Source organism: Eubalaena glacialis, chromosome 20 (genome assembly GCF_028564815.1).
Source record: "Eubalaena glacialis isolate mEubGla1 chromosome 20, mEubGla1.1.hap2.+ XY, whole genome shotgun sequence".
In the NCBI taxonomy this organism is placed as follows: domain Eukaryota; kingdom Metazoa; phylum Chordata; class Mammalia; order Artiodactyla; family Balaenidae; genus Eubalaena; species Eubalaena glacialis.
Genome location: NC_083735.1, coordinates 27,135,599 through 27,161,915, shown reverse-complemented (window position 1 = coordinate 27,161,915; position 26,317 = coordinate 27,135,599). Strand labels below are relative to the sequence as shown.

The 26,317-nt window shown below is 40.8% G+C and overlaps 1 long non-coding RNA gene across 4 annotated transcripts in view; it reads right to left on the bottom strand.

The window, feature by feature from the left end:
• The window catches only part of LOC133081360 (uncharacterized), a 93,963-nt gene that overhangs the window by 23,502 nt on the left and 44,144 nt on the right, over positions 1-26,317 (bottom strand). For 2 of the 4 annotated variants that reach the window (XR_009698790.1, XR_009698791.1), the window contains exon 4: positions 2,659-2,748. The exons of the other annotated variants lie outside the window; for them this stretch is intronic. This is a non-coding gene — a long non-coding RNA (uncharacterized LOC133081360). The remainder of the gene's footprint in view (positions 1-2,658; positions 2,749-26,317) is intronic. 4 annotated transcript variants of the gene reach the window in all.

Below are 26,317 nucleotides of genomic sequence, written 5' to 3'. Positions count from 1 at the left end.
CTTTGATTTTTTTTTTTTCCTTAAGTACATTTCAAAGCCCTTTAGTTTGTGACTTCCACAAATTAGAACTCTCACACTTTTTTTTCCCCAGACAGACCAAGGCACATTTCAGAGCAACAAGCTATTTCTGTCTCTCCCTTTAGGGTCGCCAACTGGCTGGTGATACCAGAAGACCTGTTGATCTGTATCTCTTTCATTGCTTTGCATCAGTTCCATTGCCTCTGGGCATCACAAATGGCGTTTATTTTACTTTATTTTGTTTCAAGGATCTAGCACTGAGTTAAGATTCAGGTCAGTTAGCTACTTTTCTTAACCACTTGTTTGTTCATATGTCTCTGGTAAGGTTACCTGAGCCGCCCGCCATTTCTTCATCTATTGAAAGTGGAAAGAACAGCTAGTCTTTCCACTGCTCACTGGAAGAGCAGCAGTGAGGTACAGAGGACAGACCATGGGGCTGAGAGCGACACGCCCTCTCAGGTCCTGTAGGAGGATACACACCAGGGGAAAAGCTTCTGGGGAGTCCTATGCAGTACATGGCAGAAGACTCACATTGTCTCCTTTGGCCCTACTATACCCCTTCTAAGAAACTGTCCTAGGAAGTCCCTAATGATGGGTTCACAAGTTTTACATATGAATGCAGTTTGCTCCAATATTTACAATAACAAAAAGTTGCAAGCAATCTAAATATCAACAATATAAGACTAGTAAGTGAGTGATGGTACATCCATATGATGAAATATTATATAGATATTAGATTAAGGTTGTCAAAGATTTTGTAAAGCCATTGGAAAATTTTCAAACTAGTTTTAAATAAAAGATTAAAAATCACTCAATTCGACTTTTTTCAAAATTTAACACATCCACATATATAGGTAATCATCGTGTGTGTGTGTCATGTGCTTGTGTATAAAAGAAGGGGGATTGCGAGAGAAAAAAATACACTAAAAATATTTGTTGATCACTTGATGGGCTCTTCTGTGATTTATATTCCTTCATGTTTCTAATTTTCCAAATTTTCCAAATGGCAGGATTGGAGTGACCTTAACTTTTTCCTTAAATTTTTCTGAATTAGAACACAGCAAACAACAAAGATTCTTTTTTTCAAGAATTAAAAATATAGGGGAGTTGATATTGGCAAAAATGGGCATTTTTTAAATATTTAAAATATTTTTTAAAATATTTTTTGTACCCAGTTCTATGAATTCCCTTCTTGTAGATATAATACATATATTTTTAATTAAATTTTTATTGAAGTATAGTTGATTTACAATACTGTGTTAGTTTCAGGTATACAGCAAAGTGATTCAGAAATATATATATACCTTATATTGATATATATATTCCTTTTTTTCAATTCTTTTCCATTATAGGTTATTACAAGATATTGCATATAGTTCTCTGTGCTATACAGTAAATCCTTGTCATTTATCTATTTGATATACGGTAATGTTTATCTGTCAATCCCATAGTCCTAATATATCCTCCCCCATATAATACAGATATTTTAATACATGGATTTAATACATGGAGTGGGAAGGGACTTTCCTTATTCTGAAGCAAGTGAAATGTGGCCAAGCAAAATATCTCCATAGCCCAGGAGAATAACTGTAGCCCAGCTGTTGCACAAACAGCCAACCTGCCGTCCAGCCTAGACTTGGAGCCAACATAGCCATCCATAGCAGGGAAGCTGTGGGCTGTTGCCCTTCATTATGTCAGGACTGGGAGAGACTGGTGAGGCTACAGAGCAAGCAGTGGAGTGTTCAAAAGTTTAATCTCAAGACCCAGCATCAACTATTCCAAAGCCTGTTTAGAATAGCCTCTTAATAGTTCCTCATGCCAATGGTGTGGAAAAATCAAGCTGTGATTAATCAAACATAGGATTCCGAATGAGATAAACATCACTTCTTGGCTCTGAGAAATGTTGCAGAACAGTCATTTGGAGAAACACATTTTTTTAAAAATAATTGCATCCTGAGGACATGTGAGTCATTTCCCACACACTGTAAAATGGACTAGTTCTTCCAACTCATAATCCATGACATATATACTTACATGTGTACCTAAATTGCAAATTTCAGATAAACGGGTATAACCTATTCATCTGTGTCAAATATGTATATTTTGAGAGGAGAGGGGAAATGCAAATCCTATTAAAATTATTAAAACTGAATTTTAACTTTAATAAGCCTTTTTGAGCTTTTTTTTTCCTGTACAGAGATGTGGGGAATAAAAAAAAAAAAAAAAAGTCTTTAGGTTTTTGCTCCTGTCTGGCCTGTAAAAGGACGTGGACACCCTCATTTATGATCTCCTAAGTCCTGCTCAGCCTTTGCCTGGCTCTTGTGGTCTTGGTGTCTCTTTCCTGAGCACAAAGAAAACTCACGGCTCCATACGTAACTGCATGCGCTGTCTACCCAAAGCATATGTGTTTAATCAACTTTAATACCCCTACAGTCCAGAGGAAGTGAAATGCTAGGCACTGGGAATAATTATCATTTCCATTACATTAGCAAGATTTGCTGGTGTGCCAGAGGGACGGGGCTCTCTCCATCACTCTGCTAACGCTGGCTGGCAGCTTGGAGAAGAGCCATCGGAGACCGAACTGAAATGCACACATTCTCCTCTTGTTCCCAGTCGTCCTACCTCTATTTTCCCCCTTACCTTGGGGTTGTAGACTCTACTGTGATTAATGAAGAAAATGGCTGAGCTGTCTCATTTTCTCATTTTCATCGACACAGCCTTCATACAACTCTGCATTAAGAGAATGAAATCAAAATCGATGGTCTTTACAAGCCAGGGGTATATTGGTGGGCTCATAAGGAGTCCAAGTAAGGAAGAAGATCCTGAGAGCATCAGGAAACCCATCAGATGGGCCAGCAGCTGTCGGGACAGGCTGGGATCCCCAACTCCGCACCACCTCTCAGAACGGGAATACGGGGAGACCAGGGCTCCCACACAGTTCTCTCCAAGGGACACCTTTGGACGGGGTGCCTGTGACTCCCGGAGAGGACATACAGGACTGAGTTCTCCTCTGGGCTCTCTTGCTCCCCATGCAAACCATGTGAGCTATTTGATTTCTCTAAGTGTTGATCTCCTCTTTTGTGAAGTGGGAAGAAACATACCTGTTCTTTCTACTCGTGGCATTGCTGTGAAGATAAAGGAGATGGTATTTATGAAAGCTCTTTGTACACAGAAAGCATTAGGATAATAACTAAGAAGTGATGTAAAGGAGTATTGAAGTTTTATATATAGTTGACCCTTGAACTGCGTGGATCTACTTTCACACAGGTATTTTTCAATAGTAAATACTACAGTACTACACAGTCTGCAGTTGGTTGAATCTGCAGCTAAGGAAGGCCAGCTACAAGGTTATACAGTAAGTCCCCTACATACAAACCATCAAGTTGCGAACTTCCGAAGATGCGAACGTGCGTTCGCATGTCCAGTCACGTGTTAGTTCACATGTCTGGCGTACTTTGTCCCGTGCGTGCATCCTCTACAAGTGGTTGTGTTTTTGTGTACTTTACTGCACAGTACTGTATAGAGTACAGTAGTACCAGTATCTTTATTTCAAGCCCAGGATATCCGGAAGCAAGCGTAAAAGCAGCTTTGCTTGGCGTGAGGTTACGGCCATCACCATGAATGGGGTTTGGAGGAACATTTGCCCGCAGTTTGTTCACGATTTTCGTGGATTTAAGAAGGTGGGTAAGGAGGCCAAAGAGGTCTTCAGCAACTTAGTGACCCTCAGCGAGAAGCTGGAGGTAGATCTGCAAGAGGACGACTTCATTGAACTCCTTGCTGTGCAACACGAGGAGATAACTAATGAAGACCTGACGGAATTGGAGGCCCAGAGAAAGGACAAAGAGAGACAAGAGGAAGAAGAAGTAACTGAAGAACTGAAGAGATTCACGATACAGGAAATGGCAAGGGGATCTTCTTTATTTGTGGAGGCACTGTTAGATTTTGAGGCACAGGACCTGAACGTAGAACGGTACACAAAGGTTGCAGCAGCCATTCAGAATGCAATCCAGTGCTACCGCGTCATCGATGATGAGAAAAAAAGAGCTACTACCCAGACATCCCTGGATCATTTTTTCAAGAGGGTAGATAGAATTGAATCCAGCAAGGAACCAGAACTTGTGCCATCGACGTCAGGCGTGAGGGAGATGGCAGCTTGCCCTCCATCTCCTGCTGCTGACAATCCTTCAGCTCTACCATCTCCCACCTCCTCTCCCTCCTCCCGTCAGTAACTCTTCTTGCCTGTTCACTCGATGCCAGCCCCTGTATGCCAGCTGTTGTACTGTACTACTATACTTTTCAAGGTACTGTAAGATTAAAAATGTTTTCTTTTTTTTCTGTGTTCTTTTATGTATTATTTGTGTGAAAAGTATTATAAACCTATTACAGTACAGTATTATATAGCTAACTGTGTTAGTTGGGTACCTAGGCTAACTTTGTTAGACTTACGAACAAATTGGACTTACGAACGCGCTCTCAGAACGGGACTCCTTTGTATATATGGGACTTAGGGTACTTGGATTTTCCACAGTGCAGAGGGTCAGGGCCCCTAACCCCAAGTTCTTCAAGGATGAATCATATATATATTTTATCTCCAATCTTGGCAGGGTGGGGAAAATGTACCCTCTATAACACTGCAGGAGCAAGGACAAACAGGCTTAAATTTTGCAATTTACCAATCTATATCAAAAGACATTCAATATGCACGTACCTTTTGATCCAAGACATCCACTGCCTTGCTCTTATTTAATTTGCTGTCGTAGCATGCCAAAGTGACATGTGGATTTGTAACATGTGTCCAACTCAGTACTCGTTAGAGCAATTCTAGTGTCGAGAATGTTGCCAATAACGTCCGTTTTCCAGTAACTTCACATAAAAATAAAATAAATTACATAGCACAGGGAACTCTACTCAATACTCTGTAATGGCCTACATGGGAAAAGAATGCTAAAAAAAAAAAGAAAAAAAAGTGGATATATGTATATGTATAACTGATTCACTTTGCTGTACACCTGAAACTAATACAACATTGTAAATCAACTATACTCCAATAGAAATTTTAATTAATAAATAAATAAATAAAATTACATAATTTTTAAAATTACTTATGACATTCACTTATATAAATAAAATGATCAATAAAATGATCACATGTAAATGTGTGTATATGTGCACACTTGTATGTAAAAAAAAGTTCCGAAAATATAGTAACAGGAAATTAGAAGTTGCTCATGTTCGGTAGAATGAGTTTTGTTTTTGTTTTTCATCTGAATAGCTGTAGTTTTGCATTTGTTTTACAATGAATACATTTGCTTTTGCATATAAAATTCCACTTTTTAAAATACAACATAAATCAATATGTGATTAATAATCTGCGTAACACTAAGAATGCAGAAAAGGAAAATCAACAAGAGTACAAGCTGGAAGAATGGAGATGACTTAGTAGTGGCAGAGAGAGGGCATGTTAGTCCGGAGGGACAGTAGGAGATTAAGTTCAGAGTCAACAAGGAGAATGACATGCACGGGCTACAATAGGAAAAAAAATTCTGGCAGGGAAGCTATGGATAATATCATCTGATAAGGAGGATAGAGGCAGAACAGAGAACCTTAAATTTTATCCTATCAGCAATGGGGGCCACTGGCCATTGTTGAGCCTGAATGTTCAATTTTGAAATATATATATATATATATTGTTTCAAGATATAGGCACATCTATTTGGACATTAAAGTAAGATTTTAGATATGTAGGGATTTATGAGGAACGAACAGAAAGGACTATGGAAACCGTCTGAGCTTGTCTCGGAAGGAGAAGATGACAGCTATGCTCTCTATTTCAGTTATCCACTTCTACATATCAAACCCTCAAAACTTAGCTCAAAATAATTTATAATTTTTCATGATTCTGCACTCCGGGCTGGGCTCAGCAGAGCAGTTTTTCTACTCTGTGTGGTGTCTACTGGGGCTGAAATGAACAAGATGGCTTCATCACTCATCAGCTGCCTCTGAACCACATCTATGCCTAGGGGCTGGCCAGGGGTCAAGAACTGTGAAGGGTATGAGATTGACCCTGATTGCAGATTAGTCACAGTTTCATAGATGCTGGCAGAATCTTATGTGAGCAACAGAGGACTTTATTGTTCATGGCACAGGAGTCAGCATGAGCTTCGTGTTTGCATGGGTTCCCCTTGTCCCCCTCAGGTGCCCCAGCAGCAATATGGAGTGACTCAGGCCGCTCTCATTGGGTTGTACCAACAGCTGAGGGACCCTGAGCTTAGGAAACTCCCAATCTTACAAGGGAACTGCTAGCAAACACACCCAACTTTGTCCCAGAAGGAAACGTTATCTTTATTATCCTGGTCAGGAAACAAACCTCCCCTCTGCCCAGGAGGGAGACCCTATCTCTATCCTTCAAGGATCTTTTTTATACAGATATCCTTGAAAAGACAGTTCAAGACCAAAGCTGTCACAGACATCTAGGAACATGCAGAGCTGCACCCCCCCAACACTGGATACCTTCTTTCTCTGTATGACCTCTCCATGCGGTGGCTTCCTCACAGCCTGATGCTCTCAAGAGAGGCAGACCTTTTACCTGGGGGCTGGTTTCCAAGAGGGCGGAATTGGAGGCTGCCTACAGGCACCACACCACTTCTAGAGAATCACTTCTATTGGTCAAGGTCCATCCCAAAGTCAGCCCAGATAGATGCAAGGGGCAGGGAAAAGGACTCCACCTCTTGGTATGAAGGCAGCATATATTGCAGGGTAGTGCTGGTTGGTACCTACTTCCCAAACTCCCTACCTAGGGAGAGCAGTGATTTCAACATTATAAGAAGGAAGCATTTAGTGTGTGTATAACATTCTTTTAAAATAATAATTCTGAAGGAAAGTAACAAATGAGAACAAGAAGGCTGAGTGGGAAATGAGATGCTGCTCGAAGTATACCCTGAATAGAACATTTTTTAGAGGTTGTGTTTTTCTTTTTAATTTTTGTTGGAGTATAGTTGATTTACAGTGTTGTGTTACTTTCTGCTGTACAGCAAAGTGAATCAGTTATACATATACATATATCCACTCTTATTTTAGATTCTTTTCCCATATAGGTCACTACAGAGTATTGAGTAGAGTTCCCTGTCTATACAGTAGGTCCTTAATAGTTATCTATTTTATATATAGTAGGGTGTTTATGTCAACCCCAATCTCCCAATTGATCCTTCCCCCCCTTCCCCCTTGGCAGAGGTTGTGTGGTTTAAGTACACTGTGACACAGGTTACTCTAACCCACTCACCACCAAGAGTCCTCAAGCTTTGATTTCTTCCTTGAGAGAGACTTCGCTCCATCTACAGAAAGTATGCTTTGCTTGTGTCTCTGTTTTAAGCTTTGGCCATTTCCATTGGTTCTGTGCCAATACAGAGCACCCCTTCCTAGTGTTCCCTAGCTGGGGGGCAACACTCCCCAAAGGGGGTTTCTCTGGGAATTCTGAGAGAGTCTTCTTGATACTAGAACTGCCAGCCTGGGACCAGTGTGGACTAATGCTTCCCAAACCTGGCTGGGCATCAGAAGCATCTGTGTGGATTTTTAAACGCACATCCCCATATGCAACCCCAGATCCACTGAATCAGAGTCTCTGAAGATGAAGTCCAGAAACCTACAAGCTCCCAGATGATTATCATGCAGCCAGTCTGGCTCATGTTGAGTATCCAAACCTGGGAACTTCTAATGTAGCTGATTTCTGCCCAACCAGTTTGTCACCATCACAAGAGCTCTCCTCTCTTCCCCACTGTCACCCATCATAGCTGCAGTTCCCTCACTTTATTTTTTTTAATTTTTATTTGATATTGGAGTATAGTAGATTTACAATGTTGTGTTAATTTCAGGTGTACAGCAAAGTGATTCAGTTATATATATACATATATCTATTCTTTTTCAAATTCTTTTCCCATTTAGGTTATTACAGAATATTGAGTAGAGTTCCCTGTGCTATACAGTAGGTCCTTGCTGGTTATCTACTTTAGAGTAGTGTGTATACATCAATCCCAAACTCCTCTAAACTTCCGTAGCGAGGCAGCACCTCAGGAGAGAACCTTATGATTTTAGGTATCCATGAAATGAGGAGAAATAAGTCACCACAAGAATCTCACTTCTTCAATAAACAAAACCACTGCCATGACAGTTGGCTCTTTGTGGTGGAGAAAGACAAGCAATATAAGATTCCAGGAGGCTTCAAGGATCTCACAAGTTTTAAATCTGAAGTGCTTTGCAATTTCTGTTCAGTCCCCCTCCAAAATCTCACGGGCGGGTTTTCAAGTACAGTAATACACAGGTAAAAAAGTAAATAAAGGCTAACTATTTGTCCTTGACCAGTGTTCGTTGCTGTCATCTTTCAAGCAAATATTTTTACTTGTCATCTTTTGAATAAATATATTTTAACCACTCTATTTCTAAATGAAACAAGAAAGCCTTTTCAAAATATTTATAGTGCATGTTTCTGTCATGCCATGAAGAAATCACAGTCTGAGATAAAGATCACAAACGGATCTCCTGAAGGCTGGCTGTAGTCCTTAGATGTGCTTTGTATGGTCATCGTAGGCTTTTTAAAATTATGCTAATATCTTAAAATCCCACAAAAAATCCAGATTTCTGGCACCTCCTGAGAAGGCAGGAGACCTGGTGCCTCTGACTCACTCCCGAGGGCCGCCGTCATCTGAGCTGAATAGAATTTCCTCCGTTAGATGTGACATGTGGTCTCCAATTTGCTACATTTCCCACCCCTCAATATGGTCTTGTAACGAGGTTAGTTAATTGCTTGGCCCCTGAGGCATCTGGGTTTGTGTCCCTTGCTAAGCAATGGGATCACAGCAGAAATCAATACCCAAGATGACTGAGACTGTATTCTGAGAGAACAAAACAATAGAAGAGTGTCAAGACCAAGGGACGTTTTAGAGCAAAAAGAAACTAAAATCAGCAAAAGGGAGGCTTCCCTGGTGGCGCAGTGGGTAAGAATCCACCTGTCAATGCAGGGGACACGGGTTTGATCCCTGGTCCGTGAAGCTCCCACATGCCGCAGAACAACTAAGCCCGTGTGCCACAACTACTGAGCCCACGTGCCACAACTCCTAAAGCCCGGGCACCTAGAGCCCATGCCCTGCAACGAGAGAAGCCACCACAATGAGAAGCCCATGCACCGCAACGAAGAGTAGCCCCCGCTCACTGCAACTAGAGAAAGCCCGTGCACAGCAACAAAGACCCAATGCAGCCTAAAATAAATAATAAAATTTTAAAAAATAATAAATAAAATAAAATCAGCAAAACGTAGCAGGGACAAACCATCACGAATCCAATAGTCAAAAGATCTGGGTTCTACAGCCACTATGGAGAACAGTATGGAGGTTCCTTAAAAAACTAAAAATAGAACTACCATACAACCCAGCAATCCCACTACTGGGCGTATACCCTGAGAAAACCATAATTCAAAGAGAGTCATGTACCACAATGTTCATTGCAGCTCTATTTACAATAGCCAGGACATGGAAGCAACCTAAGTGTCCATCAACAGATGAATGGATAAAGAAGATGTGGCACATATATACAATGGAATATTACTCAGCCATAAAAAGAAACTAAATTGAGTTATTTGTAGTGAGGTGGATGGACCTAGAGTCTGTCATACAGAGTGAAGTAAGTCAGAAAGAGAAAAACAAATACCATATACTAACACATATATATGGAATCTAAAAAAAAAAAAAAAAAAATGGTCATGAAGAACCTAGGGGCAGGATGGGAATAAAGACGCAGACCTACTAGAGAATGGACTTGAGGACACGGGGAGGGGGAAGGGTAAGCTGGGACAAAGTGAGAGAGTGGCATGGACATATACACACTACCAACTGTAAAACCGATAGCTAGTGGGAAGCAGCTGCATGGCACAGGGAGATGAGCTCGGTGCTTTGTGACCACCTAGAGGGGTGGGATAGGGAGGGTGGGAGGGAGGGAGACACGAGAGGGAAGAGATATGGGGATATATGTATATGTATAGATGATTCACTTTGTTATAAAGCAGAAACTAACACACCATTGTAAAGCAATTATACTCTAATAAAGATGTTAAAAAAAAAACAGTGAAGCAGTGTAAAATATTTTTCAATTAAACACAAAATTATTGTTTTGGTAGGACTACATTTCTCTTTAATCATTGAAAAATTAGCATCTTAATTGAAAGGTATGCTGTAAGTATAAAACACACTGAATTTCAAAGACTTAACACGAAAAAGTGTAAGGTATCTCATTAATTTTTATTTGACAGCATGTTGAAGTAAAAATATTTTGGATATATCTGTTTAAATAAACTACTAAAAAAAAAAAGATCTGGGTTCTAATACCAGCTCTGCCACTCAGCTTAGAGAGACTCCAGCCACATGACAGAATATCTCTGTGCTTCTGAGTCCTCATCTGTGACTCAGAAAGCAAACTGATGTCTTAGCATCTTGTAGATTGAAAATGGGGGTCAGCAAAATACCACTCAGGTCAAATCTAGCCAGCTGCCTGTTATTGCACAGCCCACTAGCCAAGAATGGTTTTTTTACATTTTTTTTAATGGTTGGGGGAACAAAAAACAAATGAAAACTAATGTTTCATGGTACAGGAAAAGTATATGAAATCCTAATTTCAGCAGCCATTAATAATTAAGTCGTATTGGAACACTGCCACGTTTATTCATTTACATACCGTCTGCGGCTGCTTTCACGCTCCAACGGCAGAGTTGAAGAGCTGCAACAGAGACTGCAGCCCACAAAGCCTCAAATATTTGCTAGCTGGCTCTTCACAGGAAAAGTTTGCTGAGCCTGGTCTAAATCATCATTCCAAGCTGCTCCATTAATATACCAAACTCTACCAGAGAATTCCTCACTCGTATTCATATAAAGCATTCTTTCTAAAAGAAGTTGAAGGTACCAGGTGATTATTTCAGTAGCAGGGTGTTTTAAGTATGACCAAAGCATTTGCATAGGCTTTTTTCCCATGGAAATAAGAATAATAGTAACTCACTTATTGAACACACACTCTGTTCCAGGCACTTCCAGGTGTTATGCCATTCAAATTCTCTGCAATCCCTTGAAGCAGGTTTCATCATCCCCCTTTTTAAGGTGAGTAGACCAAAGCTTAGGAAATTTAAGCAATGTTCCCAAGGTCAAGCAGCCAATACGAGGTCAAGTGAAAATTCAAGTCTGTCTAACTCCAAAGCCCAGTTCATCATATAAGAATCAAATGTCCATCCCCAGGGAAGATAAATTGGGATTAACACCCTACTCTGTCGCACCCAAATTTTTTTTCGTCAAATCCATCCCATCCCTAATTCTAAAAACCCTACACATAATAGATTCCCTTGGCTTATTTTCCCCTTAAATCTCATCTTTCTCCTCCAGAAACATTGCCATGGAAGCTGAGGATACCCAGGGTTCCTCGATTTGATGATGCGATGCTTAGTCCTCATGAAAATAAAATCCCATTAGCCACTGATGTGCTCAGCCAGTAGTGGGTACACCCATGCTACCTTAATATGGCCTTAGAAGTCATGTCTTTACTGCATTCTTGCCAATCTTGATGGCTGTTCATTTACATCCTTAATACTCCCACTTTCATACCAGCAGTATTTTTTTCACTTTTGTAGTTAAATCAGATTTTCTGGAAATGACAGAAACTCATCAAGCAGCACGTTTGTGCCTTTAAGCAAAAATAAACCACAAATGAAAGGAAGGAGAAAGAAAAAGAGTGGAGACAGAGCAATGGTGACAGGAGTGAGAAGAGATAAGAAACAGACGTGCCATGGAGCAGAGAGACAGACGGATGGATGGAGGGAAGAAAGAAAAGAATGGTCCATGGAAGAGACAGAAAGAAGAGAGCACGAGAGGACAAAGGAAAGAAATAGAATCATTTTTCCCAGAGGAGAAAGAAAATATCCAACCACCCTATTTCCCTAATCCTTTTCCCACCTGGATCCATCTGCAACTGTTCCAATTTGAATCCAAATAATGTCTGAGATTTGGGATTCCCTAGTAAACTAGCTCTGATTCCCTAATCCCAATACCGGATGCTCAGGGGTGTTGGGATTTGGAGTTAATTAATTCAGCCACCTGTAACATTCTTTCAGATGTTGTTACCTTTTCATCTCAGTGCAAAGTTATCTGCAGATGTTAAGAAAGGCTTTCCCCACCCCTAACTGCCCCAGCTCTGAAAAGCCGTGTCTTCGTCCTCATAGGCAATCTCTTTCACCCCACGCTCCTTTATTTCCGAGTGCAGATCTTGAGCTTTGGGTAGGGATCCCGTAGAATGAATAGTTTTCTCTACTCTCTAAACTTGTTTATTTGTGACCTCTTTACTGTGCAGGTGCATGCCCATCTTGCTATGGAAAACAGAAAGAAAAACCTATATTAGGTAAAGAGGGTGCGATTTTAGTTTCTCAAACATTAAGTGCTCATTACTTTGTGAGAGAGAGCAGATTCAAAATAATTTTACAAAGGGAATTTGGGGCTACCCTGATGGCACTCCCTCCACTTGCCTTCACACAGATGGAGAAGCCTGCTTTTCAAGAAAGTGACCTCGCTGGGTGTCTCCTCAGATTTTTGCTGTCATATCCAAGTACAGTGCTTATAGGCACTCACCCTGCGAACAGCGATGATAGTCATCAGGGAGTTTAAAAATACTGAGTTCCTGGGACTTCCCTGGTGGTCCAGTGGTTAGGAGTCCACGCTCCCACTGCAGGGGGCACGGGTTCGATCCCTGGTCGAGGAAGTAAGATCTCGCATGCCACGCAGCCAATCAATAAATAAATATATAAAAGAATAAGTAAATAAATAAATAAAAATACTAAACTCCTTACCTCCCAGTATTAACTGCAAGTTTTAAGAGGTACAATATACAAAGTGGTTTGTTTGAAAGACATCAATTAAAATCACTCCTCAGACTATTTGCTTAGCATGTTTTAGAACCTTCTCCAGCCAGTCTAAGGCAGGGGGGTCTTTGTGAGCCAGAGAAGACATCCAAGGGGTCTACCGTTTTGATCCTACTTAGTAGCACCCCACGAAAAAAAAATCTTATGGCATATATTTTCTACCTATTTTATAGTTAAGAGAATTGAGGCTAAATGTAAACAAATTTGGGGAAGGATTGGAATTAAAACCCATGTCCCTGACTGCAGAAATAGAGACACAGATGTAGAGAACAAACGTATGGACACCAAGGGGGGAAGGTGGTGGGGGGTGGTGGTGGTGGGATGAATTGGGAGATTGGGATTGACATGTATACACCAATATGTATAAAATGGGTAACTAATAAGAACCTGCTGTATAAAAAAATAAAATAAAATTCAGGAAAAAACCCACGTCCCTGACTTCAGGTTCACTGTTCTTCCCACTCTATGCCATTCCTCCTACTTTTAGAAATAAAATAATTCATTCCAGGAACACAGATCCCCTCTGGTTTATACAGTAAGTGTCTGACCAACAAGCAGTTTAAGAATCTCCATTTGTAATATCCTGTTAGATGTTGAAGGACGTTAAAAATGGTGGCCACTAATAAGCATGCTGGCATTGCTATCCACATTTCAAAGCATCTCTTGAGAGAAGGAAAAAGGTTGGTCAAGCACAATTATCTTGTATAGCAGTTAAAAATTTTAACTACTCCAATATGTTGGTGGTAAGATTTAATCTTAGTGTAAGGATACCTTTATCACCCACTGGGATTTATCATGCACTCAAAGCAATTTAGACACACATGCTTCTTGCCTTTAAGAATCTTTCTCAAATGGAATTCCTCTCCATGGATCCTCATTTGTATGGGTGGAATTTCTTGCTAAGAAAACAAAATGTCTTTCAAAATCCCAGGTTGTTACCAACTTGTCATATTGGAAAGATAACACAGTTTCAGCTGCATATTCCCTCTCCAGTCAAAAGTTAATGAGATAATGAGCTCAGTTTAATTTCTTGGTAAGGACACCATTTTCAAATCACAAAGGCTCCTGACAATTCTGGCATTTCTCACTGCCTTCCTTTTTGTTGCCTTCCTTTTTGGTGCCCTTCATTTGCAAAGGAAAAACAGAACATGCAAGTTCCAAATTTAGCATAATCTTTCCCAGTTTGAATTTCATCTTAGCCTATATTTTATTCATGTATCTGGTCCCACTGTCCACCTTTTCATTTATATAGATAGATAGAGAGAGAGAGAGAGAGAGAAACAGAGAGACAGAGAACCAGCAATGAACAAGATATTGATTGTGCTAGGAACTAAAAATACAGAGCTGGATAAGAGCCTGTTCTTAGGGCATTTAGCCTAGTGTAGAAAACTGATCGAACCCCCATAAGCAATCTGTCTGGGGGATGGGGTGTAGGCATGGAGGGTGAATTTAATCCTGCTTGGAGGAATCAGAAAAAGGCTTCTTAGAGAAGATATATTTGAGCTGAGCCTTCAAGGATTAATAAAAATATCCAACATAAATGAAGGGAGATACAGATGCTCTCTAAACTCTTTAAATGTATCGGGGACTCAGGATGTATGGCTGGAAAGCCAAAGTGGATGGATCTGTTGTGACCCGATGAGGAACTTGAATCCTAGGTAAAGACTTTGTACTTTATTCTACGGTCTAAAACTGTTACCAGGGATTTTTCAGCATGGGAGCCACAGTGTCAAATGTGTATTTGAGAAAGAGGAGTGATTCAAGTAGAGTAACGAAAAGTGAAGACAGAGAAACTTGGCAAAAGGGAAATTTCAAAGACAGAATAGGAGACGGGAGAACCAAAACTAGGATGTTGGGGATGGAAAAGAGAGAAAGGAGTGTGTATTGGACACCTTCCCTCTTCCTAGGGTCACCCGCAGATGGCCCATGAGCGCCTCCATTCTCCAACTCCCTACCCTTTAAACTCTATACACAGTTGCCCAAACGTCATGCATACTTTGGCTGAGAGCTAAAAACAAGGATCCCTGCATTCATTTGAATCTCTTTTTATTTTTGAAAATGAAGACTGTCAGGTAATAATATCTCATCAGCTCAATCCCCAAAACACCAGCTGGTGGCCTCTTTGGGGCGACCTGGAACAAGCAAGAGGGAGTGTGGATGACCGTGTTTGCCGCTGATTAAGTCTAACTCTGGGTACCATAATCTGCCCCAGCCAGCTGGCATGCTTTCATCTTCCAGCAGACACCCCACGTCCATATTCATCTGCACAGAAAGGCAGAGGCTCACACCTTTCATCAAAATAATGAGCAGAGATGCCCGCAATAACAAAATTGGATTCTTTGGGGGATGGCATCTCTTCCTAATCATTCCATCTGATCAATTCTTCATTCTGTCTGTCTAGCATGTCAGAAGGGGCTCAGTGACATGCATACCTTCCCTCCTGAGAATTTCTCCCAATTCCAGTTTTGAATTAATTTTCTGAATTGGTACTGCAAAGTCTTCAGGATAATTTAGGGCAGGGGTCTCCAGGCAATGCAGTGGAATTTAGTGACATGGCTCAGTGCTTCCACGTTACCCATCTTGGGGGATTTCTCTGGAAACCTGAGCACAGCCTGATCAGGGAACTATTCCTGCCCTCTGACACCCCAAGATCTTAACTATTTTTTGTCACAGCTTTATTGAGCTATAATTTGCACACCATAAAATTCATCTTGCAAAAGTATACAATTCAGTAGTCTTTAGTATATTCACAGAGTCATGCAGCCATCAACACTATGTAATTTTAGACCATTTTCATCACCCCAAAAAGAAAGCCCAGACCCATAAGCAGAAACTCTCCATTCCCCCCTCCCTCCAGCCCCTGGCAACCACTAAACTACTGTCGATTTCTTTGGAATTACCTATTCTGAACATTTCATATAAATGGAATTAGACAACATGTGGCCTTTTTGTGTCAGACTTCTTTCATTTAACATAACATTTTCAAAGTTCATCCATTTATCCTTTGACCCAGATACCTCATTTCTTGGAATTGGTCCTAGATATATTTGCATATGTACTAACTGGTGTGTGTACACATTTTTTTCCAGCATTGTCTATAATAACAAGTTTGAACATGCAGGGGTTCTTCCATGGGGGACTATTTAAGTTACTTATGGTCATTCATATAATAGATTCCTGTGCAGTGTAACACAGAATGAAGAAGTTGTCTATACACTGTTATGGAAAGGCTTCCAAAATGCATTGCTGAATGAAAAAAGCAATATTCAGAGAACTGTATATAGTATGCTTCCTTTTGTGTAAAAGGTAGGGTGTTGGGGAAATAAAAATATATGTTCCTATTTGCAGAGGATGGAAACAGGCAATGGAGGCATGAGGAGAATTGGGGTGGTTCAGTGTGTACTTTTTATGTAGTTTTGATTTATGCTCCATCTACATGTATTACTGGTAAAATGTTTTTTTGGGCTTCCCTGGTGGCGCAGGGGTTAAGAATCCGCCTGCCAATGCAGGGGACACGGGTTCGAGCCCTGGTCCGGGAAGATTCCACGTGCCGCGGAGCAAGTAAGCCCGTGCGCCACAACTACTGAGCCTGCGCTCTAGAGCCCGGGAGCCACAACTACTGAAGCCCACGCGCCTGGAGGCCGTGCTCCGCAACGAGAGAAGCCACCGCAATGAGAAGCCCGCGCACCGCAACGAAGAGTAGCCCCCGCTCGCCGCAACTAGAGAAAAGCCCACGCGCAGCAACGAAGACCCAACGCAGCCAAAAATAAATAAATAAATTTATTAAAAAAGAAAAAAAAATTTTTTTTAAATAAGTAACTGTGAGTGAGGATCATAAGCCTTCTCCAGGTAAGAAAAAGCCTAAATCTCCCTTCCCTTTAAAAGCACCCTCTCATGTGGAGAAAAGCAAACCCTCTTACACTCTTGGTGGGAATGTAAATTGGTACAACCACTATGGAGAACAGTCTGGAGGCTCCTTTAAAAACTAAAAATAGAATTACCATATGATCTAGCAATCCCACTCTTGGGCATATATCCAGAGAAAACCATAATTCGAAAAGATACACTGCACCCCAAAGAACCTTGCACCCCAGTGTTCATAGCAGCACTATTTACAATAGCTAAGACATGGAAGCAACCCAAATGTCCATCAACAGAGGAATGGATAAAGAAGATGTGGTACCTATATACAATGGAATATTGCTGAGCCATAAAAAGGAACAAAATTGGGTCATTTGTAGAGACGTGGATGGACCTAGAGACTGTCATACAGAGTGAGGTAAGTTAGAAAGAGAAAAACAAATATCGTATATTGACGCATATATGTAGAATCTAGAAACATGGTACAGATGAACTGGTTTGCAAGGCAGAAATAGAGACACAGATGTAGAGAACAAACGTATGGACACCAAGGGGGAAAGCGGGGGTGAGGGGGTGGGATGAATTGGGAGATTGGGATTGACATATATACACTAATATGTATAAAATAGATAACTAATAAGAACCTGCTGTATTAAAAAATAAAGTTAAATTAAATTAAAAAAATTAAAAAAAATTTTTTAAAGAATGAAATAATGCCATTTGCAGCAACATGGATGGACCTAGAGATGATCATACCAAGTGAAGTCAGACAGAGAAAGACAAATATCATATGATATCACTCATATGTGGAATCTAATTTAAGAAAATGATACAAATGAATTTATTTACAAAACAGAAACAGACTTACAGATATCGAAAACAAACTTATGGTTACCACAGGGGAAACGTCGGGAGGAGGGATAAATCAGGAGCTTGGGATGAACACACACAAACTACTATATATAGGATAGATGACCGACGGGGACCTACTGTATAGCACAGGGAGCTCTACCCATCATTCTGTGATAACCTATATGAGAAAAGAATCTGAAAAAGAATGAATATATGTATACGTATAACTGATTTACTTTGCTGTACACCTGAAACTAACACAACATTGTAAATCAACTATAATCCAATAAAATTTTTAATAAAATAAATTAAATTAATAAATAAATAAAAGTACCCTCTCTTCATAAGATTCTCTTTTTGCCTATATAAACATGTGTTTATAACTGCTCACACACGGAGCGAAAGACTGGAAGGAAAGCATAGACTTTCTGTTAAATCTCCTGAAGGAACAAAAAGCCCTAAAGCCATCCAGGAGCTCCTAGGCACTTGAAAAAGCTGGAGAGAATGTTTATCAGCCATTCCCAGGGATTGATGGGTTTATTATTCTGCTGTTTCTCCACAATTGTCCTAGGCTGATGTGGCCCAAGGAAATGCCTGTTAATACCTACTAAATATAATACAGGGGCCAGAGAAGAGAGAGATTTGAGTCACTGTGGGTGGTGTGAAAAAGTAATCTGCCGTCAGAGACCACAACTTAGTAGCTGTGTAACCTGCTTTCACTTTTGTAAAATGGAGGAAATGGCAATGCCTGCCCTGTCCATCCCACAGGATCCTTGTCAGGATCAAAGTGACAACGTATGTGACAGCATCTTGTAAACTCTAAAAGGTTACACTAATGATAGGCACAGTGGTTATTTTTCAAAACTACCTCTAATAACTAGACCTTCCAAGGGTCACAATTTCTCAGGAAACAAAATATCATATCATTTCCTTTGCCCTTTTCCTCGCTGTCATCAGGCAAGTGTAGATTTGGCAAAAGAAAGAAAAGCATAGTATTGGCTGTGTGACATCTGTCATTACTTTTTAAAGCCTTACATCCAAGGCTAAAATCTTAGCAGCCATGGTCATGGGTTGAATTGTGTCCCACAAAAAGAGATGTTGAAGTCCTAACCCCCCAGGACGCCAGAGTGTGACTTATTTGGACTCAGGGCCTTTGCAGATACAATTAGTTAAGAGGAGGTAATGCTGGAATAGTGTGGGTCCTTATTTCAGTCAGACTGGGGTCTTCATAAGAAGATGGCATGAAGATAGAAAGGTACCATGTGAAGATGGAGGCAGAGATTGGAGCTCTGCATCTCTGCAAGCCAAGGGACATCAAGGATGGATGGTACCACCAGAAGCTAGAAAGAGGCAAGGAAGGATTCAGAGGGAACACTGCCCTGCCGATACCTTGATTTTGGATTTCTAGCCTCCAGAACTGTAAGAGAATACATTTCTGTTGTTTTAAGCCACATTGTTTGCTGTCCTTTGTTATGGCAGCCCTAGCAAACTAATCCAGCCATTCTCTCATTTCTTTCTTGATATTTCCTTTGACCTGGGCAGTTGGGTTTAAGTGGAGAAAGGTGCCTGGACTCTCTATGTGGCTCCGGCCATCTCAGCAGAAGTCCCTCTACCTGAGGACCTCAGACTTACCCCAAGGGGTCTTCAACCAACTGCAGACCAACTGAAGAAAATTATAACTATTATTGTAGGGGATTGAATGGTCAGTGAAATGAATTTACATGAAAATATGACCTCATACCACTGATTCAGACTTTCACTAGACAATGATGAAACAGAGGCAGATGGAATATAAAAAGCTTTTCCTGGCTATCACTGTACATTTGAGATATGTAGCTTTTAGGAAAGATCAGGAAATGTTTTCCCTGCGGAGAACTCTCCCTTTCCTAGCCGTTTTGTTCTATTCAGGTCTTTAATGGGTTGGATGATAACCCACCCATACTGGGGAAAGTCATCCACTTTACTGATTCAAGCTCTAATCTCATCTGAAACACCCTCACAGACACACCCAGAAATAACGTTTAATATGGGCTCCCTTCATCCCCGTCAAGTTGATGTATAAAATTAACCATCACAATTACCATCTGTATACAAATCATTATCTGTCTCAATTATTGTGTTCAGAAGAAAAGAAAAAAAATTGAACAGGTTACAAATGTCTCCTCCCTATTCCATGCTTTTGAGGGTGTGTGTGTGTGTGTTTAATAAATGTAATGATATAGGTAAAATCCTTAGACCTATTTAAAATAAAAGTATTGTATTACTTGATGGTAATGTTATTTCAGATCATCCTGATTCTGACATTTTCTGAATTGGTTTTAAAAGGCTACACTTATTTAAAACAATAAATGAAAATGCAATTAAGATATTTCCCAATAACACTGAGTTTTAAAAAATCAGACTACAAACAATATTATAGTATAATCATATCTCTATTTTTAAAGATAAATAGGTATTTTTCTGTGAATACAGAAGGTGATTATAAGAATACAAAATAACCTAATTACTACGATTTTTAGCAATTCTTATCTCTGGGTGGTCGAATTGTGGGAGAGATTCATTGTTTGCTTTTTGTTTATCTCTATTTCCTAAATTATATATAAAGGACATGTTTTACTTTAAAGAAAATAAAGGGTTTTTTTAAAATAGAAGCATGTCTCACCTTCTCAAACAATCATGTCAGGGTTTTAAAATCTGTACCTGTGTTTGTTGTCAACCTTCAGATTTTGCCAAATGCAGCAACCCACAAACATTTTTAAAGAGTCTAGTCTCATAAAACAAGGTGTCCCCAGGAAGTTAGTTGAGTAAATATTCCCCAAAATACATGGAATAAACCAAGAAAGAAGATGTCTTTTGGTCCAGGCAACCATGAATCCCACCCAGGAGAGAAATGAAAGGCCACAGAAAGATTAGATGGATCTGGACAGGGCTTGGCTCCTGGAGAGAGAACTCTGATGTTGGGTGGGAGAAGGAATGTCATTGAGATATGTGTTACCATCTTTGGAATTTGAAAGTTCTTAAACACAGAACTTAAACTCAGTAAGTGCCAAAATTATGGTTACAGAATAGAATGTAAATGTTATAAACATTGACACAGTAAAAATAGTAGTTGGGAGTCTGGGAGGAGAGAGGAGATGCAGATAGCTGTTCAAAGTGCTAATTTCTTCATCTTCATAGCAAGGAGCCACTCAATACTGTCAAAAATGGAAGCATCGAGTTATAAAACACACAACAGGGTTTCCATTTCCTAATTTTTTCCCTAGTCTTTGCTCATAACCTTAACAAGATCTTTTCAAAACCTAAAAACTCTTGAGGTGAAGAAACATTTATGTAAGTTCTGCAACGCCTAAAAATTCACTTGTTTCTTTTTCTTCTGTTGACGTCATATAAAACTAAAGTTAAAACGTTGTGCAAAAAGCAACATATTGGTCTATCCTATCTTATGGGATTATTCCTTTCTCTCTGTCTATATGTACAGTGTCTATGAATAGAAGGATGAACACTTAATGTAATGGAAAAAGTCTGAGAGGTGGAATTTGGGTGCAAGAATTTTTGTTCTTTTTTCTACTCCTCTCTAATTTTGCAAAAAAAAATTTATCAAAAATAAGAAGTATATATATTCCTGTAAGTTTTATTAAGAAAGCAGTCACCTCAGAGTTGGAGGACTGTTCTTTATTTATTCATCTGCAAAAGAGTCTGGCTTCCTCAGAATAAGAAACAGAATCATTTTGCAGCTCTAATCTTGCCCTTCCCCGCCCCCCACCAGCGCCCTTTGTTAGAGGTGAGGTAAGAAACATGGTCTGAATCCAAGTTTCAGTGAAATCTAGGACCACAGAAGTAATTTTCCTAACTGTCCTTGTTTAGTTGAAAAGAATGAAATAATTAACTTGGCATAATTTGTACAAAAATCTAGCCAGAGTTCTATCAGGGGAAAAAATAAAGAGGAAAAAAAAAAAGAATGAAATCATTGACTAACAAAGCCATTTTAGCACTCTGTGTCCACCATACCCACAGATTCCTCATCTCCGTCCATCACACACTCAGGCACAGGCACACACACTACCACCTCTCTCGTATCTCTCTCTCTCTCTCTTTTTTTTTTTTTCTTTTGGCCGGGCCCTCGGCAGTGAGAGCACAGAGTCCTAACCATTGGACTGCCAGGGAATTCCCTCTTGTGTCTCTTAAAGCTGCTTATTTATCAATACCTTCTCAAAAAATTGTGTGCCAGATTCCATCATGGACCCCAGAAAAATCCATTTAACTTTCAGACGACCACTGCTCCCTCATCGGCAATTGTTATTGGGTCAACCTTAAGAATAAGGACTGGACATGGAAATATTAGAATAAGATGATCCACCCAGCCAGGTAACCATGGTTACTCTGCTCACCAGAATCTCCAACAGGGAGACACGGGTAGGAATTTGTTAACCAATGACAAGGAGCATCCACATGTACCAATTGTAATACGGCAACAGAAGGCTGGCACTCAATTCCCAAAGGTATATCCTGAATATGTAGAGAATGAGATAACTAGCGGAAAATTTTCAGGAAGAAACTGGCAGTTCTATGCCTATCTTATAACTTACAGAGTTCAAAGTAGTCATGGTTTATATTAGATCTGTTTTCAAGACTCCAAAGATAAAATAGCTCAGAGTCTAAGAAGTGGGGCTGATTATATTAAATTCACATCAGCCAGAAGCACTCTTTCTTCCCTTATTGGTTCGATATTTATTTATACATGGCCTCATTCTGAAAAAGAATTTGCCACTGACTGGGAAAATGTGCACAGGACCAGCCAGTCTCTGTCACACGATGCTCTTGAGTAAACCGTCTCCCAGCTTCTCATTCTTCAAGCTCATCTTCATGGTCACGGCCAACCCCACAGCAGACAGGGAGCCACACAGACCCAGGAGTCTCCTGGGGCTTTGCTCCAATCTCCTCTCTAGACTCTTGGATCTATGAGAATCAAGGGACCCCCTCCAATCCCAGGATTTGGTGTTTGTCCCTGATCTCTACAGGATTAGGATCCTGACTTTTCTTTTTCCTTCCAGTTTTCAGCATCTTATGATCCTTCAGCCAGAAAGCTCCACACAACTCTGATTCCACAGAAGCCAGCACCTAACACAGCCTTTTGGCTTCTGTCCCTTTGAGCCAACAGTTGAGGCCAAAACTGAATATACTGGCATCGAAGAGAGATACTTCTAGGCTCAATTGGACCCACCTCCAAAATTCAGTCTCTCTCTCTCTATCTTGGACTTTGGCCCTGGGCTCAGATTCCTTATCTGCAAAATGGAGATTATTAGATCTGCTTTGTCTACACCCAAGTTCTCCATATTGATCAAATCTAATGAAATGATGAATGTGAATGTACTTTAAAACCTTAAAAGATAAAACATATGTAGATGAATATAATAATCCCAAACCTTGGATTTCATTTTGGTTAACTTTAAATGTGTTACACTGTATAGTAGAAAAGAAATTTTTCTGTTGGAAATTTTTAAAAAACTGAATTTGAATCATTATTCTGTCACTAATTTGCTGTGATTTGGGGGTAAGTTCCTTGACCTCTCTGAACCTCAATTCCATCATCTGTGGTCTTAATCAGTGTTCTTTTTTTTTTTCTTTCTTTCTTTCTTTCTTTCTTTTTTTTTTTTTTTTTTTTGGAAGTAACAGAAGCCCTCTTTGACTTGAGGAAAAGGAGATGGGAAATAAGAGAACACCAGGCTTTTTTAATACAGAACGCAAGAACAGGAAGTTCAATCAGGCCTCACGGGCAAAGAGCACCAGGAAACACAAAGTCCTCAGGAATCCAGACAGTCTGTCCCTTCACCTCCTTTTGACCCCATGAGTTATCACATCTGTGTCTCTTTACAGACTGGCTTTCTCAGCATCTCTGTGCATATGGCATAAAACGAAGGCCACCACTCCAAACAACTGGTATCCAGTGTATCTGTCCCTGGGACAGAACAGTTGATTGGCCCAACTTGATCCAGGATCCATGCCTGGTCCATTCACCTAAGGTCAGGAGAACGGTGTCAAAAGAAAACATGGGCACTGGGACCTGCCAGGATGAGTGAGAAGCATTTTTCAGAGATGAAGAGCACAGGCTCCACGGACATCAGAAATGTGTGCTGGGTGCCATGCTGGGCCATGAAATCCCCCCTTCAGAAGTCAATGACTTGTTTCCTCAGTGTCTGTGGATGCTGCCCGCAGCTGTCATCCCTCTTTGGGAATTGTCCTTGAAGAAAGAGAGCCACCTTGCTTTGCCCCAAATTGCATCCCTTCCCAGAGACAACACACATCCAGTGACTGCTGGCTGAGGTTATAAAGGCCTGGGCCCCTGATCCCAGCTCTAGAACTTCCCATGGGCTTGCTGGGGCCTTTGTGGTGACTACACTGCAGCCCAGCTTCTCCCTCCACCCAATGCCTGCTTCCTCCCTTCCCCACCCTCCTGCCCTCACTCAGGTGTTAAACCCTAATAAATTTCCCTAGTCAATTTCCCACATGACAATCTCCATCTCAGAGCCTGCTTCTTGGAGAATCCAACCTGCCACATGTGTGCACTATGATTGTAACGCAGAGATGCCATTTTTGGGGTGGTAACATCTGTCATGTGATTAACATAGAAGACACTCAATATTAGTTTCTCTTACTTCTCTCAGCTTTCCCAGAGGGCAATTTCACAGCAAACCTGCTACTAAACTCTCCAGGATCAGGGCCCTTTTCTGTTTGACTCTGATTTGAGACCAGAAATGATGACGAAGCCCAGAATCAGCTTTCCTCTATCAGGTGGCAAAAGCCAAGTATAGCATCAGCAGTGGGACCAAAAATAAGAACTAGGAGATTTTGCCTGTCAACAACCTCGGGCCCTTTTCCTCCTCTGGGACCATCTACACAATCCCACCAGGGCTTGGAACACAGAGATCATCACACACACTGTTTTTGGAAGGTTAATTAGCAGCAGTACAACCACTGCCCATTCTGTGCCAGACTCACATCTTAGGTGGACAGATGAGGTTTGCTTTTATAAAAATATAATCAGCAACACAAGACACTGCAATGATATAGATAAGTGTCCAAGATTGGAACAGACCATGAATAGAGGCATTTAGAAAAGGACAGTATCATGTCTTAGGAGAAAAGGGAAAGTTTGATGGGAAGATGCCATCCAGGACTTGAAGAATAGAACGGATTAATGGATTTAGAGCTTTTGATAGTCAGGGAGTATGGAGAGGCATCCCTGAAGCAGACAGTGATGCCTGCAAAACAGAACAATATCCAGGCTGCCTGGTGGTTCATCTTCATGTGTCTTGAAGTTCTTGGAAAACAGTATTGGATTGAGGGTCTCAAAGTTGTTCAGGCTGCAGCCCAGGCCAAAGAATATTTAAGGAATTTTGAATGGTGTGTGATGCTTACTAGTGATATTTAAATAATCTGATGGTGACAAGGAGAGATGCACGAGGTCCCTAGACCACACATGGTTCTTCTTTATGAGGACTGTGCAGCCTGGCCCCAGAATTTGAGTTCTGCAATCTTAGAACTCTATTAGCAGCATCATTTTCCTCAAGCATCTTAGAAATGAAAAAAATAGAGAAAATGTAATTGTCCTCTAGAGCCTAGAGAACTCACTGGAAGATCAAAACCGGAGACATCTTGTCCTGAAGATTAGATACATGTTTGGAGCAGTGCAGTGGGGTAGGCACGGAGCTAAGTGCTTTATAGACAAGACAGAACAGGAGTAATATTTGCAACGACCTGATGAAGTACATGCAGAATCACTCCCGTTTGCAGGTGGGGAAATCAGGACACAGGAGTGTTAAGGAACTTTCCCATGATCAAAGTATTGAAGCTCAAACCTGCACTGTCCACCACCAGGGCCCGGGCTTATAACCTCTTTTTCTACAGCAACCCTGTTCCCACATCTAGGTGGGACTGGTGTGGTCTAAGGCCTGAAATAAGACCAATATTATGCGCTGCCTTGACACCTGGTGAAATTCTTGAACAGCCTAACTGCAAGTTCCACTTGCCATTATGCTCCCACAGGTAAAGCCCCACAGCCTAAAGGACCCTCCCTATCATGGGAAGCAGGCACAGAATGATTTAAGCCAATCACTTCCTTCCAGGGGCACCCCAATCTCTTGATACTACAAAGTCAGCCTCCTACAGCCCCTGGTTGTTCACTCTGCTCCCAAGGACAACTGCCGTGTAGGCTGGCATGGCCCAGTGTTCCCCTCCCCAGGGCTGTGAGTATATGTGATTAATCAACTGCTGTCCATCTCACCTGCCCAGTGTCCAGTGTCATGTGTTTAGCCATCCCCCAGATTCTAGGGTAAGAATCCCTCCCTCACCTGTAGGGTCAATAGAAGGTGCTTAAAGCAAGCCAAGCCAGAAACGAGAGGCGATACCAACTGGGCAGTGGCCAGTGAAATACTGTAATGAAATTTGGGACAAGAACAAAGGTGAGAACAGAGAAGACCAAATAATGACCATGCATGATTTATAAGTGTGTGTGTGTGTGTGTGTGTGTGTGTGTGTAAGCAGGCACATTACCTCCATCAACTTTGTGAAGCTGGGATAAAGGAAAACATTCAAATGAAGCAGCAATGAGTAATTGATGATTATAACTGTGATTATAAGGCATAATTACAA